The sequence below is a fragment of the Oxyura jamaicensis genome, chromosome 10 (assembly GCF_011077185.1).
Source record: "Oxyura jamaicensis isolate SHBP4307 breed ruddy duck chromosome 10, BPBGC_Ojam_1.0, whole genome shotgun sequence".
Classification (NCBI taxonomy): Eukaryota; Metazoa; Chordata; class Aves; order Anseriformes; family Anatidae; genus Oxyura; species Oxyura jamaicensis.
The window spans coordinates 17,324,743-17,343,262 of record NC_048902.1 but is presented as its reverse complement, the minus strand read 5'-3'; the positions used below and the strand labels follow the sequence as shown (position 1 = coordinate 17,343,262).

Below are 18,520 nucleotides of genomic sequence, written 5' to 3'. Positions count from 1 at the left end.
GCAATCCCCAGACTGTCAAGCGATCACTGAAGATTGGACAGGTCCTGATGAAATAAATGTTGGCTGCTGACTCTTCCAATTTTGCAACACTCCTCTGTGTCACTGGAGCAGCCTTGTCCAAGATTGAGATATTTGCAAACTGTCATCTTTCATAAATATCTGCCTTGAGTGACACTTTGCCCCCCTCCACTTCCCTTTGAAATGTACCTAGCTGGCACAGAGCCTGTGGGATTTCATTGCCTGTGATAGGTGATTAGCAAAGAGATGATTTCCTCCTCCCTCCCCCTCCTCTCCTCTGCCAAAGGGCTGAGTGACAGGTCCAAAAGGCAAAAGGCAGACTGGGGAAGCAAATCTGCCAGAGGCAGAAGTGATGACACTCCGAAAACACTTCATTCATCTTGCCAAATTACAGGCTGGGCTAGGGACTGATGGGGACTGGAAGGGGAGGGGGAGTAATCCTTTGCATTTGCCTTGCATGCTCTCAGCTCGAAAATATTGCAAAGCGGCTCCTGGCGCTTGAAGGATGCACCCCAAAACTCTTCAGTTTCTTGCTCTGTAATGCTAACAGGCAGGCTGCTACCTGGCTCCTGTTAGCAGTTTTATGACACAGCGTATTAACTCTCTCAGTCGTAGACATCAGATCCCTTAAGCTCTCACAGTCTCCCTGCCCAGACGTCAATAACTAGGACTGAGAGGGAATTCCAAAAGGCAAATTAAGTAGTAAGCATCTCACCTTCACAGCCAGTGGAGCTGGAGCATGAAACTCTATAACATGCCTCCCCCTCATTTATTTGGTAGGCAACCGTGCAGAGGGCAAACCAGGTGTTTGTGATTGAGACGTTACCTGCTTATCTACAGGGAAGGCTCCAGCCCCAGAGCAGGTAATTTGGGAAGTAGCACAGGTGTGAACCAGTGATTATGCTGGTTCTCTGTGAGCTGTGATGTATTTGGAACAACAGCTAAAATTAATTGTGTGCTTGGACAAAGTTCTGCACAAAACTTTATTTATTTATTATCAGGAAGAATAGGGATTTGGCAATGCCAGTTATGTTGGATTTTATTTTATTTTTTTTTTTTTTCCTGAAAACATTTTCTAAAGAATGGCATGATTGGAAGTTTTTAATTTAGGGAATTTTTCAACTTCTTTTTTTGAAGTGGATGTCTGGCTTAAATGCAATTACATTTTTTTTGATTTGCCGAAATGCTTCAGACTTGCCAATTAACTACTTCAACCCAAAGTATTTTACTTGAATTCTCAACACGTCCCAAGTTTATACTACTTATATTTTCAGACTTGACAATTCTTTTTAATAGTGAGATAACCAACAAAGGAAATTATCTGTTTCCTCTTACCTTTGCCTACAGCCTATGTAAGCTTTAATATATCATTGAATCTTAAACTCACTGTTGCAAGTGAAGAACAAGTCAGTTATTTCAGCTGGTGCAATTGAAAGTCTCTCTTCTGTCATCTTGAAGTACTTCAACAGACACACAAACCACTCCTGAAGAAAGAGAGAGAATGATCTTATTTTTAATAATACATGAGTTCTTAGTTACATTTCCAAGACAGCAGACCAGATTCTCGTCTCTCCTACACTAGTCTAAGGTTTAATATGCACTCAAATACAGGCTTAATGTTAATGTAATAACTTACGTGAGTTCTATGATATCAAAACCTAAATATCTAATTCTGATGTCACTTCTGATATTTGTTTGTGTAAATGAAGTCTTGGCTAGCTTTCTGTAGCATCATCTGCTGACTATCTCTCAGGATATAATGGAGATCACAGAATCACAAAATCACAGAATAGTCTAGGTTGGAAGAGACCTCCAAGATCACCGAGTCCAACCTCTGACCTAACACTAACAAGTCCTCCACTAAACCATATCCCTAAGCTCTACATCTAAACGTCTTTTAAAGACCTCCAGGGATGGTGACTCCACCACTTCCCTGGGCAGCCTATTCCAGTGACTAACAACCCGTTAAATGAAGATGGGGATCAAAGATGAAGATGAAGATCAAAGCATAATAAAGTGATTTCCTAATGACAAAAAAAGACTCCCTGTACAGGACAGAGTCAAATGTCTACTCTAGAGTGGCAAAATATAATCTAAAATGAACTTACCTGATCATCACAGAATCCAAAATGTCACACATGAAAAATACTATCTGTCCTGAAACTGCTTGATACAAGGATGTTTACCAGATATTAATTTGCCAACAGAATGTTTTTCACCATGTTTATTTTAAACTGTATGTCTTCTGTACTATGTTCTATTCAGCAGAATTAAATCTGAAGTACTTAAAAACATTCCAACAGTTGAATTCAAATGTAACAGGGTTCCCTTTATACCTTTAACACTAAAGATTTGCAAAACAGGGACTCTTTGTGTTCTCTAATGTTGAGTTTCCTATATCTGAAAAAGTATTCAAATCAGCAGGTACTCAGTGTTGTCAGCTGGAAAAGAAATGCCAAGACAACACAATGATTAGATTATTTTTTTCTTATTATACGAGGTCTTGCTTATAAATTGGAAGTGCTGGAAAATGACCATCATTTGGTATTGGAAATGGGAAGAATCATCAAACATGAAAATAAAGCACAGTAAGGATCAAAGTCAGACAGCCCTTTCTGGTAGATTTCAGTACTAAAAAGTGTGCAAAAAATACGATGTCATTTATTTTGAAAAGTTATGCTCTATCATCACTCAACAATTTATAACTTCAAACAGCTAATTGAGTATCACATGCAGTGTGAGGTAGGCTAGCATAACAACATATTATCTCTCCCCCACACTTTAGACTGAGAAACCTGGAAAGAGAAATTAAAATGAGGTTCTCAAGGATGGTCTCAGGGACTGAGTTTGTGACAAAACAGAGAGTAGCACTTGGAGGACCTTTCTTTACTTGAACGTCAGCACACGGACAAGTGAGGCAGTTCTGCAGCTAAAGAGGAGTCCATGTGAAGCTGAGGAACCCTGACTCATAACTGCAATTAAAAGTAAAAATGCTTCCCAGATAAATCTCCCTCTAGCCTAATTATTTTTCCCTGATAAATCAGAATAAAAAAAAGAACAAAAAAATCCTAATCTGTGGTCATTTAGTGCTCTTGGGGGCTTTCCCATGTGATATGTAGCTGTGGTATGAACTCTGAACTCAGTTCAGGTGACTGCCTGCCATCAGAAGAGCATTTAAGGCTTTCAACTTTTCAACTTTCAACTGAGCTTTCAACTCAGAGATATCTCCATGGAGCTATGGATGAGGTTCCCAGTCTGTAGAGGGGAACAGGATTCTTGTATGTTTTAAAGATGTTCTCATCTCCAAGGAATCCTCACTGATACAGACTCTAGGTGGGTCTGCACTAAGTCCATGGGTTGACTAAGTATTTTAGTAGATGTAGCCCTATGTTCAATTTTGGGTTAGGAAAACGTGATAAATGCTACATATGTAGACATAGTGTAACCCATCTGTCCACCTCCAAACACATGCATTGTACACATGACAAGTTAATTGTGCATTAATCAGGATATAATCTCATACTGCTAATGCAAGTTATGATGTAATTTTACCTTTACTACTTATACAGCTCTGGCCATTATTATGTAATAAATTGTATCACTGTAGACTGATGAATGACACTAGTTAATGCATCTCCACCTAATTTGTGTATTTCACATGGTGATGTAGCATTACTCTGACTTGTTTCTTACCTGGGGAAGCTGCCATATAATTGTCTTACGGCTTCGCTAGACTTTTCAGAATGCCTGCAACAGAGGAGAAAATATTTGGTGTTTGCTTTCATTAAAAAAAGAAAAAAAAAGGGGGGGAAGATTTTGCCATAGACAGTGATTGTTTTTTGTTAGGAGACTAATCCCTTCCCAGTGAGCCCAGCCCCATGTGGAAATGAATATACTACAAGGAACAAAACCCGAAATGCAGACTTGGAATTTAACAGTCCACATCTGGCCTTCTGTAATGTTTGATGCAAGAATGAATAGTTGCACATCCATGCCACTCCTACAGCATGTCCATAGGTCCACTTGTTAAAGTTAGTCACAATCAATATAGCTGAGGCTAAAAAGGAAAGTTTCTGTCAAAATGACACGTTCATATTTTTCCTAGCTTTTGCAGCTCATCTCTTTATATGTACAGCTGTGTGTCTGACCCTCACACCTCAAGCTTTTTAAAGTTCTGGATTTTTTTCTTTCTTAGAACACTTTTTGTGATAAATATGAAAATGAAGAGAGTGAGCGTAGATCTAGACCGAGCTATTTTTCTAATGTTTTCCATTAAGCAGCAGCTGCTGTTACCGAGCTGTCATCTTTGTTGCTAGGGAGATTAGGTGTGCATGCCAGAATGGGACCAGTTGGATCAACGCGCCCACCCTACTGCCCGGGAATGTCGGTGCATTGATAAATTCCTGGGTGTGGGGCTGAGCAAACTCCTTCCTCCGACTTCAGTAGGAAATGGGCTGATGGAACAGAATTCATGGGAAAGGTCTTTGAAGCTCTGCAGGGCACTCAAAACTGCTTTCCCACACCATCATAGTCTCTTCTTCCTCCCTCCCCCCACAAAGTGAAAAAGATGAAATTTTTCATTTTGACATTTCAAAATTCAAAGCATCTTGATTTTTCATTTCCAAAAGGCACTTCAAATTTCACATACAGTTTTCTGCCTTCTCAAAGGAAACAACAACAGGTAGCCTGAGTAAGATAAGAAATTGCAGTCAGTGCCCAGTAACATATTCTTATTTTGAATCAGCCAGCAAACCAAAACCAATACTAGCTGTGTGTGTAATGCTAATCAGCGTCTTCAATGAACTTCTCTTGCCTCTAAACACTGTGCGAGTGTTAAAGAGCTTTGCTGGCCTATACGGAAGGCATTAGAGTTGTCTTGCGAAAATAAGTGTTTACAATTAATGCCTTACAGTTACTGTCCTTCTCCTCAAACAGAAACAAGGGCCTATATATATATAATATATATATACATACATATATATTACAACTCGGTGAAGCCATACAAAGCACATATCGCCTTTCAAAGTGCAACATTTCTCCAGTCACAGTAGAGAAAATACCAAGACAGAGGTCTCTTTTTCCTCTATTAGCGCTCCATGATCAGGGTATGGTTTCTGAGTCTGCAATGAATGCAGTAAGAAGGGTACGATCTTCACAATTCTCTAATATGCTGATAAGAAAACTTTATCACTTTATTAGTGAATCACAAATGGCAACAGGTCAGATCAAATTTCTCACGTGGCATAAAGATCATAAATGCAGTTCCCAGGGCTACCTCAGCTTTAATAAAATGAAGTCATCCATGTGTTGCTTTGTATTAATATTGCAAGTAGGTTTAAGCATATATAAGCCACGATTTTTCCTCAAGTGTTAAATCAAATCGAATCACAGATTTTTATGAGTGATAAAATGATAATAGACCAGATCTGGTCAGCTAGCATAATAACTTGATTCAGTACTTTGGATGTAAGTGTTTAAGGTTTCCATAATAAAACTGTAATGTTATACCCTAAAGTGTGTTAATAACATTAAGTGATGTAACAGTGAAAGCGAACTGACAGAATGTAATACCCATAGGGCCATCATAATAGAAATAATTCATAATGTAACAGCAATAAAATCTTTAATGTTATCTCAATCCAGTCCTGTCCCCATGTCTGGGGTTTCAGATTACATGTGATTTTTTTTTCTATGCATTTAAGTGTTAACTTAAAATAATTAAGAAAATGGTTTTCAAAGTAGAAGCGCCTTTCAAAGTTGCTGACCTGATAATCATATCATTAACTCTTTCCTTCCTGACCAATTCCTGTGTGGCTGAAAGCTGATGTAAAAAGAAGTAAATCTTCTTTCTTCCAATATGAGATTTTTTTTTTTCCTTTAAAAGCAATTTACAGAAATCAAGGAATATGTAGGACCACCCCACTAATTAAAACAGAACCTCATTCTTATGATTCTCACACCTAAACACAAACACAAAATATGTTGTCTAAGTTTCAACGACCCTGTAGTAAATGCCATCTCACTATAAACCCCTAATGTTCAAAAATGGGGATATCCGCTAGAGCAATACGAAGGCAATAATGTGTCTTCCATCATTGTGGTGGCAAAACTAAACACGACATGGAAGAGACTGATTAGATATTAGAAAATGTCCTTAATAGCAAAGTGCTGGGGTAAGTTGCCTGGTGGGCCCATGGGATATTCTGCACTGGAGATTTTTAAGAACAGAAAGGATTAAATGTCTGTGAGGTATGAACACAATGTAGTTCATCCAACCTCTTGATAGAGGGATGTACCAGAGAATGTCATACAGAGTCACAGAATATCATGAGTTGGAAAGGATCCACAAGGATTATCAAGTCCAACTCCATATATATGACACAGACAACTACCTCCCTATTTTACAGCATAAATATCTTCCCTGGAATCTCAATATAGAGTGATTTTTAATGTCTCTTAAGAGAGTTGTCTCCAAGAGGTAAAGAACTTCATTCTCTTCAAAGCATTTGAAAAGTACTAACTGGATGGACATGTACACAGATATAGAAACATACATGTAAAAACATTTTTTTAGAAGTAAACGGGAAACAATCTTTAGGCTTTCTTTGATTCAGGGTAAGGTACGGTTTTATTTCTTTTTCCTGGCAGAACTGTCTTCTGAGAGTATTGACTGTTTTAAGACAGGCATACCAAGGGCTTACTGTAATGTATGCCGTGGCTCAGAGGAGTGAAAATAGAATAAATTCAGCATTTGAATTCTCTTGCAAACCCATCCAGCCCAGGACTAATAACCTGTATCTTTAGAAAATACTCCAGCATCAGACATACAAGATAGCTATTGTGCAATTAAGAAAAATCCTCTGACTCTAAGGTTCGCTCTGGACCCACCAGGGAATCCAGAAAAAAATAACTGGAACTGAACAAAGAAGCAGCTTATCATCTTGAAATATGCAGGGTTAATCGTCCCTTTAAAAGCAAATGTATTAGGAAAACATTAGATCCTTAGCCCTCTGTGACATAATTACACAGGCTTCTGATTAAACAGAGGCGCTCATTAAGTAAAACATTTTATTTTAGTTTCTTGTTGGTTGCTGGTATTATTGGGCTTCTTGCCCAATTCCAGCCAGGCTACCATATGAACAGTGAAAACAGCCAACATTGTTAATACAATAACAACAACAACACTTGGCACTTCCATCATTCCCTTGATCTCAACATCTTAAAGCAATTTACAGATATTACTTGGTTTCACCATGTGACAAAATTGCCGAGCACGTAAGATTGATCACCTTTATTTTACAGATGGATAAGGCAGGGCAGAAAGATATTAGGTTGGCTTTCCCTGTCTGATAGAAACTTAGTGGTAAGATCCAGAAGTCCTGAAGAGAAGCCATGTGGAATTACTGCTCCAATATTGACTGAACTTTTTTCCTCCCTCCTTAATTGCCATTGTCCTTTATTGGTTCCATGTAGCAGAAGATGGCTTGTGCCATGAATAATCAAGGAGGGATGCAAACCTTACTGAAAAGGGAATTATAAGCATCACTTATTATTTGTCCTTTTAGAAAAAGTGGTTCAATTTCTCTCCAAATAGATGTGTTGGTTTATGTAAAACAGTTAGGGCCTAGTTTTGGCCAGCTATAAAAGACACAAAGACATGAAGTTTGCAATGGGGGATAAAGGCATAAGTAGGAGAGAGGGAAGGATATTTTAGTTCCTAGTTCACCAAATCTGGCTATTCAAACACTTGTAATGAGGCTTCTTTGCAGAGCTCCCAGCAATGGGAATGCAAGCGGAACATTTGTGCCTAGGGTCTAGGAATGCATTTATACATGTGAAGACTCTGAGTTGCCAATAGCACTTAGTCTCAAAACCCCTCCCATTCTCTTGATCCGTCTTTGGCAAAGATATTCTTCACTCAGGGCTTGTGGGGGGTGCTCTGGCAGACTAGAATCCAACTATGTATTTATGTAGCCAAACTTAGAGAATAAAGCTCCCAATGGCTACAGATGTGCATACATATCTTCAGCCTGAGAAATAGTGAAACAACTTTTGTCTTGCATCTAAGAACACCTCATACGTTGAAAGCTGAGCAGAGCTCACATTTGCTCTTCATGGTGTTGCTTCAGCAGAAAAAATATGCAGAATATAGAATTTCACTTCACAGAGGGAAGGTTTCATCCCAGAGCTCATCTTGATAAATTTCTCAGTGGTGTGCTGGATAGTAAGGAGACTCCCTGGTCATTTGCCAGATTTCTGCCATAGCAAAATACTCGTTTTTCTGTCTTTAGCCTAAAAGAGAGAACTTTACTAAAAGCCTGATGTGTTAAACTCACCTTAGGCACTAAACTTTAGAAACAAAGTCTCATACAATGCATATAAATTCTATCTGTATCCAGATTCCAACAACACTGATTGTAATTGGCATTGCTGCAAACTATCTGCAACAGATACACACCAGCACCCCCTAATTTGTAAGCTCAGGTGTTCCACTCTGGCTACAAAAATAAAAACATAATACCTCCAAGTAAACCTAATGGAGCTACTATTAGAACAAGCTCTTAGGTCTAGGTGAATGTATTACAAGAGTAAAAGAGGTGGGAATCGTCTTGTCACTTATTCAGCTGGATATGTATGACTGGCTTCAAAAGAAAATCAGGAGTAAAAGATGAAAGGGAGGATGACCATGAACTCTCCTTTCCCAAAGGAAGTTCAAAGCTTCCTGATTTAGGTTCTTATCACACTATAAAGAGGGGAGCGAGGAAGATAAAAATTTAAAAATAAATGATCTTTAAGAAATTATTCTCATCTGAGTGTCCTCCAATATGTCTGGTCCTCTAAGTGTTAAGTGAATTGTAACTAGATCCTAGAGAGACAGTTGCAACCTGGTTATCAGTGGCAGTAAATGGAAGATAATAGCCCCACTAGAGAGTTATGAAATGGCTTGTCTTTGAGCTGCCAAAGTGTTTAGGCTCTCTTTTATTATATTCACAGCAGTAATCCGATATGTCCTGACTTCTGTCATCTGTATGTAATGCTTATCAACTCTCTGCCAGTGATTCACCCCCTTGTCAGGGACAATTATTCCTCAAAGTGCTGAGGTTACGACTGAAGCAATATTATGACTAGAAAGAAAATATGAAAGGTGCAGCACATCACAGCAAGCAATCTTGAAACTGACGTCAAAGTGAAGGAGAACATTGTTGATAAAAAAATAAGGCATAATGGGAGTGTTGCACTATTGCTCCCAAGGCAGTCCTGGGCATCACTAAGGTCATACATACACATGACTATGGTAATGGAAGATTTTCCCATTATTTTATTGGAGCTACATTGTCATGCTTCTCTGGTTAGGTATCCGTCTCCATTTCCATTTTAAGCCCCCCATTTAAAGACATTTAAAACTACAAAGGCAGAGTCTGTCCTGTCCCTCTAAATCTGCAGACAGGAGCTCAGCCCAAGAAATTTGTTTTCCTCCAAAGAATCATGAAATGAAAAGCATAATCTAAGGGACCGAGGGTCCAATTTGCAGTTTTCAAGTAGCCTGAAATTACAGTAACACCTGTGGCAAAGTTCTGATCCAAGCATGTTCAGACCAACCTGTTTCATCACTCTCTTAGATGCCTCAGGCAAAACTTAAATAAGTTTTGTCACTCCTTGTATTGCTTATGGCTTCATTAATTCGTGGAAGCAGAATAGATTATTTTGGGCTTGTGGCCAGGAGAACTTGTGGCAGTGGAGAAGCTAAAGTCAGTGTCCCAGCTACTGTGAGAACAGTGGTGAAGAGCAGAAGGCAATCTGCAAAGCAGGGCAGGGGCCTTGGGGTGCCAGAAGCTGAAGACCACTGGGAGAGCGTGAAAGGCTGTAGTCTTTCTTTGTCTTCTCTGGAAACAAGGGGAAATTGTGGCTTGGGAAGCTGTGTCAATGGCAATGAGCAAAAGCAGCTGGTCAGTGAACATAATGGTGGAGACAGAGAGGCCAAAAGGGGTGCCAGATGGTCCCAGGGGCAGTCCAGCTGACCAACAGCAGCACCTATGCCCTGCATGCATATGTGGCTTCAATCCAGTATGAGTTAGATGTCAGTCAGCACATAATTCACTCGACTAAGGGTTTCAGCCTACAGAGTAGCAGAAGTGGGGGAAAACAATACCTCTCTGTGGTATTTTTATAGTTCTCAGGCTCTAAAAGTATAGCACAATCTCTGTTCTTTGGTTCTCATTTTGCAAACAAGTGCTCAAGGAGTGTCACTTCCCAGCTTGAAGGGTCACAGGCCTTACTGCGAGGCCAAGAAGGGCCCAACGCGCAGGTGAAACAAGTGATAAGAGCATGGAAGGAGGGAGGAGGCAGTCAGGGTTGAAAAAACTTAAGTTACAAATCAGCTGGCCAGTCAGAAAGGAGAGCCACTTAAGCATAGGCATCTCTGTTCTCAGAGATTAATGCAAGCCAGGTTTTTCTGCAATGTTTGGTGCTGTTATCTGGCTGGGCTTCCTGACTGTGCTTCAGAGAGGCCTGCACGCACCGACAAGGAGCCTACATTGGTCTCAAGGGTCATGAGCAGCAGGGTCAGCTGTGCTTCCACTGGGAGAGAAAAGGAGCCTCCTAAAGCAATGAGGAAAGAGAATGAATCACTGCACCTTGTCTAATATATCGCAGTAATATAATATAACAGCAATAACCCCCAGAGCAGCATCTGGTGAACTTGTGACTAAACACAGCTTGCTTTGCTCAATGCACACAAGTGATGAGGATATATTTTACGCCTTTGCCTCATCCTGCCCAAGTGCAAGTGGTAACAAAGCTATTTCTGGGAAACTTAGACCATCTACAAATCAGAACTGCAAGTAGTCGTTTCTTCCCCATGAAGCATGTAGGTAGCTCACTCTGCAGGAGAGTGCTCAGCAGCATAAACTCCTGAGTCTCAGTTATGGCCACCAAAGTAGACAGAGATCTGATCTCAGCTACTCACCACACATTTCTGACACTACAGAATTCCCTGTTAAACTCCTGTGTGTAGGTGGCTATTTCAGGTGATATTTCCTGGGGATGCAGGAGGCCTGACTCTCCCATGAAGAATATTGGTGACTAGTTGCTCTGACCTTGGTCAGAGTTAATCCTGCAGGAATGAAAAGGTTCAGATTTCAGTACTCACTGGAAGAGAAGAGAAGGGAGGAGGGGTAGCCCCCTACTAACATAACGACATGACCGGTGGCTCTGCCGTCAGTTATAGCATTGCTTGCATTTGGCATTATATTACGAAAATACCTATTCAGAGTGGAAAATAAGATCAAAGACAACATTTCCGTAGTGATGACTTTAGCTCCACTTCACTCTGCTCTCTCTCCTCCTCCTGTCCTTCGTGTTTCAAGGCTCTTGCTCTATTCATCCGCTCTATGCCACCCCAGGTTTATAACATCACATCAGCAGCAGCACTAATAACCCGTGATTCTTTTCCCCCATTGTGTTTGTCAGAGTCAGTAATCTGGGCACTACAGTAGCGCAGCACTGAAAAGCTACAGTGCGTTCCTATAGCAACCAACTAATCCGCAGGTGGAAGGTGATTGGGCACCTTTTGCACCGGAACAATAATTTGAAAGATCTTTTTCAGTATGCTGTTCTGCGGCATGAGTTCATTGTATTGCAACCCACCACGAATCATTATAAGCCGTCATGAAAATGCAGCCACGGCTGCACAAATCAGAGCAAAGAGAGATGCGTCTTCCAGCAACAAGCCCTTGAAATATTTCACAGCAGGTTAAGAGGCCAAATTGCGTATAGTGAGATGTATTGTACAGGATAAAACAAAGGGCTTGTATAATAAGCCTATGCTGACAGTCTCCAAGTCAGGGAATCCCAGTGAGGTGTAAGTGTGTGCATGAATATGAGTTTTCCTGAGCTGTGGAAGGAAAACAGGCATAATAAAAGCGCTGGGCAGAGCTCCCACATACAAGACTTCCAAAACCAATTACTCCCACCTGGTTATTCCCATTTCTCTGCAAACTTCTCCTTTTACAGAAGAGAATTTAATATTCTCTAATTGAAACCTCCAATTTAAGGCATTTGCTTGCTATCCTCAAAGTCTGAAATCCTGGCCTGGATTTTCAAAAGGTGACCAGAAATTATAGAAGCCTCAAATTTTTGTATATTCAAATAAAGAAACGTTCAAGAAACCCAGAATACTTTTCTTCTGAAAGTCTTTTTTTTAAAAAAAAAGATCTTTCTAACAGTAAACAGTCTGAATTTGAGGTAGGGAGTGATCTTTCAAAATAAACCATCTTAATCCATGGAGTACACACAGCATAGACAATGAAAGAAAAAACATCTCCATATCAATCTCAAGAAAGGATCACTGTCATTTGCAGCCAACACTTAACTTCTACTCATTTTTTTCTTTGAAATGCAGGACTGGAAATACCTCTTTAATGATAAGATGTACAAGCACAAGCATTTCCCATACAGTGACTGCAATGCAAAGGGAGAGCAGATAGTGTAAATAATGTAACAGGCATTGTCACAGAAAGACAAAAAGGAAATCTGTAAAAGTCTTCAATTAAAAAAAAAAAAAAAAGTAAATAACACAACTACTTTTCTATGTCAGTTTAAACACATTGTAAAGAGAATGCCTGTATTAAGTGCCTGTGCTTAATAAAGATGTCCTAAACTCTCATTGCATAAATCAACTCTTTCAAGATTTGTTGGGGTGATGGAAGAGAAACCTTTAAAAGAGAGGGCAAACAGAAGTTTAGTTACTCAGATATGACTTCTAAAATTGCAGCTTAAAAGTTTCCTATCATTTACAGGCCAAAGATTCCAACCTGGGACACTTCCATCTCAAACAAATTTCCTAACTATGATACAATGAAATCAGCGTCTCATTTACAGCTGAAGAGTTTTATAAAGCAGAGGGTCTCCACTAGAAGCCAAACCAACAGTCAAACAAAACAGAACAGATACTGCTTTCATGATCTAATTCTTTTACTCATCCCAAAGTAGGATGAGTAAAATGGATGAGACAGGTTCATATACTCAGTTTATATCTGGTAGAAAAAAGATTGAATGAGGTCTAGGGAGATCTCCTAGAGCTATAATTAGGTTATTAAATATTCTACAGCTAATATCAGTTTCTTCCTTTTATTTCCTTCTGCCTCTCACCTACCACACAACTCAGAAAGTTTTCTCAAGGAAAGTCTTTGAAAATTTCCTAATCACTTTTTTTTTTCCCAGCAAAATATTCAAAAATTCTTGACCATCTCTAATTGTGAAATACATTGAGTGTTCCTCTCAAGTAATTCATGCCTTAAAATGACATGTTTTTGTTCCTTTCAGAGAGCTTGGATAGATAGCATTGTTTTTCTTTCCAAAGCACATCAAAGAGTCAAATCTTGGCAGGCTTTCTGTTTCCTTTAAAAAAGGAGAAAAAGAAAGAAAAACAGAAGGAAAACAAAGCTAAGAATAGCTGTTCTCTTGTGAAGAGTTGTGGGCTTCTTCACTTCTAGATTCACAGTCATGGTGCTCTCTTCAGGAAGCTGCTCAAACAGAAAGCCTGAAGGTGGGGAGGTGGAGAGGGATGGAAAGATCAGAGAACTGGCAGGGGATGTACAGCCTTTTGCCTCTTGATGTTCAGGTTGAATCTAGCCAAAGTCATGATTCACCAGATGAACCAAAGCCATCATTACTGTTAAGCACTTTCATGGACTACGCAAAGTCAGATGTAGTCTCTAACTATTCCCAGGGGACAGGTTTCTACATAAGTGCAGCTGGTACTTCACTGACAGCTCTGGTGATGGTTTTAGTCTCCAGTTCATATCTCACTTTTGTAGTTGTATAAATTCTATAAAGGGCCTGAATTTGGGTTAATCAGGGCCTTTTCCTTTCAAGATAAACAGGTACAGGATGTACATACCTTCTTTTGCTGCAAAAAAGTTGGTACTGTGAATAGCTCTCCCTTCTGCTGAAGCCTTTGGAGGAAATAAATTGGTAGTGTTCCAGGAAGGTCTTCAGTTTTGAATGTGTTAAAGCCCCCAGATCCATTTTTCTTGATTTCATTTCTCCTTCTCGACCAGTAGCTGTAATTTAATCGTCATAGACTGGCACTCCTGTGGCATAATATCTGTAAAATATCAAGAAATATTGCTCAATATGAATACCACAGTCTTGTATTCTGTGAAGCGTTTATCTTGGTTTACTGTATGACTGGTGTTTATTGGTACTAGAATCAGATTATTTTAAGGCTTTAAAATCTCCTCACAGATTAGAGAGATCTAATCTGTGCTACAAGTTTATGGAGAGTGGTTGAGTTCCCACAGCTTCCTGAGCAGAGATGCTTTGCTCTGTATTGGGAATAAGATACGAGGAAGGACTATGAAAAGAAATCACACTGGAGGTAGTCTGAGGAAGATGCCAAGAGTGACTGCTACATCAGCCGAACTATTGTGCCACACAAAGTTGAAATGTGCAATCCTTCCCCATGATGACCTGTTCTGGAGTAAAAGTTCTTTTGCCTTTAATGGGACCTTTAATAGGACTTTTGTTATCTAACAGCCAATATATCATTAAAGAACACGGCAACATTGTAGGAACTGTCAGTGAACAGCAATTGTGCAAAAAGGTACGGAATACCTGGCATATGGATACTGCTCAGAGGGATAAACAAAAAGTGCATCACATAGGTAACTTGTAAATAACTGGGGTAAAGAATATGTACTCTGGATAAAGATGACAGGGTTCATTGCTAGAACAAATCAGACAATATGTGAAGTTAGGCTGTGCCCTACTGCTCGGTAAAATTATGTGACCTTGTAACAAAGCATGGTCAAGATGGCAGTGATACTGCATATAAAACAGAGCCTGGTGGAAAGTTGCTATTCTTCAAACTCGCTTGCATCTAGACATCTTTCAAGTGATTTCAGAATTTAGGGTGAAAGTGGATCTTAGGCCTTTTAAAAAAAGCCATTTCAAATCCTCATTCATATCATAAATGCTTTTTTCTCCTTTTTTCTGCCGGCCACTTAAATCTCCAGGGCCATGACATTGTCTGGCACTGAATGCAGCCCCTTTTTATCATTATAAAGAAATAATGAAAGCATATGGTGGAGAGGCGCTCATATTTCAGTGTATGGTGCCTTCCTCATTCTCCATAACTAAGCACTGAAGAATATATAGTATGATGAGAACATTAATTATTTCCAATATACTAACAGAAAATTCCTAACAATTCAAAGTCATCCCTTCTGCCTAGCATGAATGTAAGTTCAAAGTAAAAGAAACCAAACATATTCCCACTTTTGAGCATTAAACATCAGCAAGCGACCTGTATTTTATTACAGTACACAGCTGTTTTATCACAAAAGTAAATAAATCACCATTGAACCAACTTTGGGAACGAAGATTTTGAATAATAACACAATTAACTTTTCCCACAAAGTCCAAATAGCCCACTTGCTCATAGTTGCTACAAGCTGTGATTCCCACGTGAAAGATATCAACTTATTTCCTTTTCCTGTCAATCATCGGTACCAAGTGGGGCCATGGTATGTCAGGTCATGACCTTTCACTCTGGGCATGAGCCTGAAAGCCACTAGTGAATCAACTGGTTTAATTATTTAGGCTGTTTCTAATAAATATAAAAATGTGGCCTTAAATATTTCACATGCTTGTTCAGTTTGGGTTTTCAGGCACCTCTTATCAAGCCCACCAGCCTGAAAGTGTGCTCTTATTGGTAGGAAATCTGTCAATTAATAACCAAATCCAGCTTTTGGAATAAAGTTTTGATTGTTGATTTTCAGACGGCTGGCTTGGGTATCACTTGCTCTTTGGTTTAGAGGATGAGATTTTTATTATTCTATTTCTTTACATAAGATCAGACTGTTTTTAAGCATCACCAGCAACGTGAAGGTGATTTTCTTACCTCCCACAAACTGATTCTTTAACACAATTGCCACTGTAGGATGCACACTTTCCCATATGTGATATGTTTTCTACATCCTCTTCAACTAAGGAGGAAAAAAAAAGAAGAAGAAATCCAATATCATAAACTCCTTATAATACAATTCTTCTAAAAATATTCTTGAGTAATGTTGACAGCTTTGCTATTAGGTCTCTTGGCAATGGGCAGAGTTTTATTCCATTTCAGGTCAAAGTGTGATAACAACCCTCATTTTCTAAAAATCCCAAGTTTTTCCTGCTTGTAACTCCCAATCTAAAATCCTGAACCTGACCCACGCTGCTGACTTCAGCTAGTATTTACCAGTATTACAGAAGGAGTTTGCAGCGTCCATACAAGCATTTAAATAGAAAATAAGTAGTAATGCTTTTGGTGGATAGTGAGCTAGTCGTGTACAACGATTAATATTCTACAAACATTTACACTTATTGCACAACAAGCTTTCCATCTGGTAAACTCAGGGCAGAATTAAACCTGAGAAACTAATCGATGATGCCTCTCAAAAGAATATGGCTCTAAATTTGAAATGCCAGAGCCAATTCTTAGTTTGGAACATTCCTGAAATGTACAGAACTTTCCCAACATTTCATAGATTTATTTTGTTCTTCCTGCCCCTAATGCTCTAAGAATACTCAAGAAAGTGAGTGTGGAGGACTGTCTCTATTTATAGATGATAAACCAAACTCTTATCCCCCTCCTTTCTCTTCACCCCACACTTCTGCATCAAAGAGAGGGCTTGAGGAAAGGAAAGCGAGCTACTATTGCTGTTACTTTTCCATTCACTCTCATGGGCTGCTGAAGAGGATGGCTGCTGGCTCTGTAGGAAATATCAGCATTTCCAAATTAGTTTTTCTTTTGAACAAAAGGAAAAATGTAAATGACAAAGTGTGCCAAAAAAAAAAAAAAAAAAGTAGAGATCATCAATGGTACCTTAATTGAAATGTTTTTTGCTATAAAAAACATTTCTTTTTGATAATGTTATTTTTTTCATTCTGAATTAAGGCTTCAAATCATGCAAAATAGTACATTGTAATTTACAATATAATCAAACAAAAGTCAAATGAAACATTCCACCTTTACTGAAGAAAAGTGTCCCCAACTTATTATGCTGCTTCTCAACAATTTCAAGAAAATTGCTATCATCCTGAGAAATCTTTCAAATTCATCTAAGTCAGCATTTGCTGATAAAAAAAAGCTGTCTTCTAAGAAGTTTTCAATAAGATTTTCTCAAGATGCATCAGGAAGAGAACATGTTTATAACATGTGAGCAACCTCATGAATCTCCTGGTGGATGAGAGATCAAAATCAAAGTATTGATCCAAGGATCTACCACTTTGAAATCAGATATGGAAAAATGCTAAGGAGCAGCAGTGATTCTTAGGGGTTTCAAGTGCATTTAGAGTACACGGTATCGCCTGGAACATGCTTCAGCTTGCACTTACCTTATTTAGCGTTTCAAAGGCTGACCTTTCATGCACTAAGTTCAGCGACATAGCAGTCAACCTATTAATGTCCAAGGAAGCTGTGGACCAAATCAGAGAGTTTAAATAACTCAGCTGTGAACACAGAACCCCATTATCATTTCTGTGAGGATAATCTGAACAGCTGATTCATCTTGAGCAGTTTACTATGTACGATAGGTCTTCACAGCGTCCATTTAAAGTTTTAAATCAGATGAGGGTGAAGAACTTTGCACTCAGACACTATGTTGGGAGGTGCCATATAAAAGGACAGACAGGCAGAGAGGATCATATAAAGGGCCTTATTTCACGTCATGTTTTGATAGCTGTATTCTGATATGATTACTCATTTTAGTGGAATAAAAGCATGTAACGAAGTGGAGAGTTAGGAAACTGTATAACCTTTCTTCCCCTCCAACACACATCACCCTATTAAACACTGTCTAGTCTTTGTATTTATCTCATGGTTTTAGTCAGAGAAAGATGTATTTACCATAAATATCTCTGTTAGCAGCACAGAGCCTAAACAACTGATGAGAGGACCTAGCCTGTCTTGTAGAAGAGCATGGGAATTTATTGATCTCCACATACATTTTCCTTCCTTCTCTAGTGGGGCTTCACAACTTTCAATACATTAACTTAATGGTTGCTGCGAAGAACTAATCCTTTGACTACATCTTCAGCGCTGTCTGATAGATAACACCTTTTGAATACTACCAAAATGTAAACCAGAAGAAGGGAACCCATGTGTGCTCCGAGAAAGGCTGGAAGATGACAGAAACAATTACATCTCACAGTTTTTTGCCTCTCTTTCAATATATACATAGAAGGAAAAGGCCATTATAAATGAAGAATGATCTAATTATATTGCTCCTTTTCCCTTGGCCTATTATTTTGTCAAGTAGGCTGTTGATTTTAGACATTATCTGTGTATTCAGCAATTCCATAAATAATATTTTCATTGTCAACATTGAAATCCCAAACAGTTTTCAGCTCATAATGAGGTTTTCACCATTCTCAGACAATGCTTGAAAGAGTCTTTTATATGATAAGCTGAAGATGTGAGACAATCTGAGCACGGTGTATGTGTTGCTAAAGGTAT

General features: G+C 39.0%; 1 long non-coding RNA gene across 1 annotated transcript in view; it reads right to left on the bottom strand.

Annotated features, from left to right (window-relative positions):
* Nucleotides 1-2,019: 2,019 nt before the first annotated feature.
* The window catches only part of LOC118172334, a 435,816-nt gene continuing 419,315 nt past the window's right edge, over nt 2,020-18,520 (bottom strand). Inside the window, exons 5-10 of the long non-coding RNA XR_004753648.1 lie at nt 17,401-17,480; nt 15,923-16,007; nt 13,919-14,125; nt 10,985-11,131; nt 3,712-3,765; nt 2,020-2,813 (exon numbers count right to left, since the gene is read on the bottom strand). This is a non-coding gene — a long non-coding RNA (uncharacterized LOC118172334). The remainder of the gene's footprint in view (nt 2,814-3,711; nt 3,766-10,984; nt 11,132-13,918; nt 14,126-15,922; nt 16,008-17,400; nt 17,481-18,520) is intronic.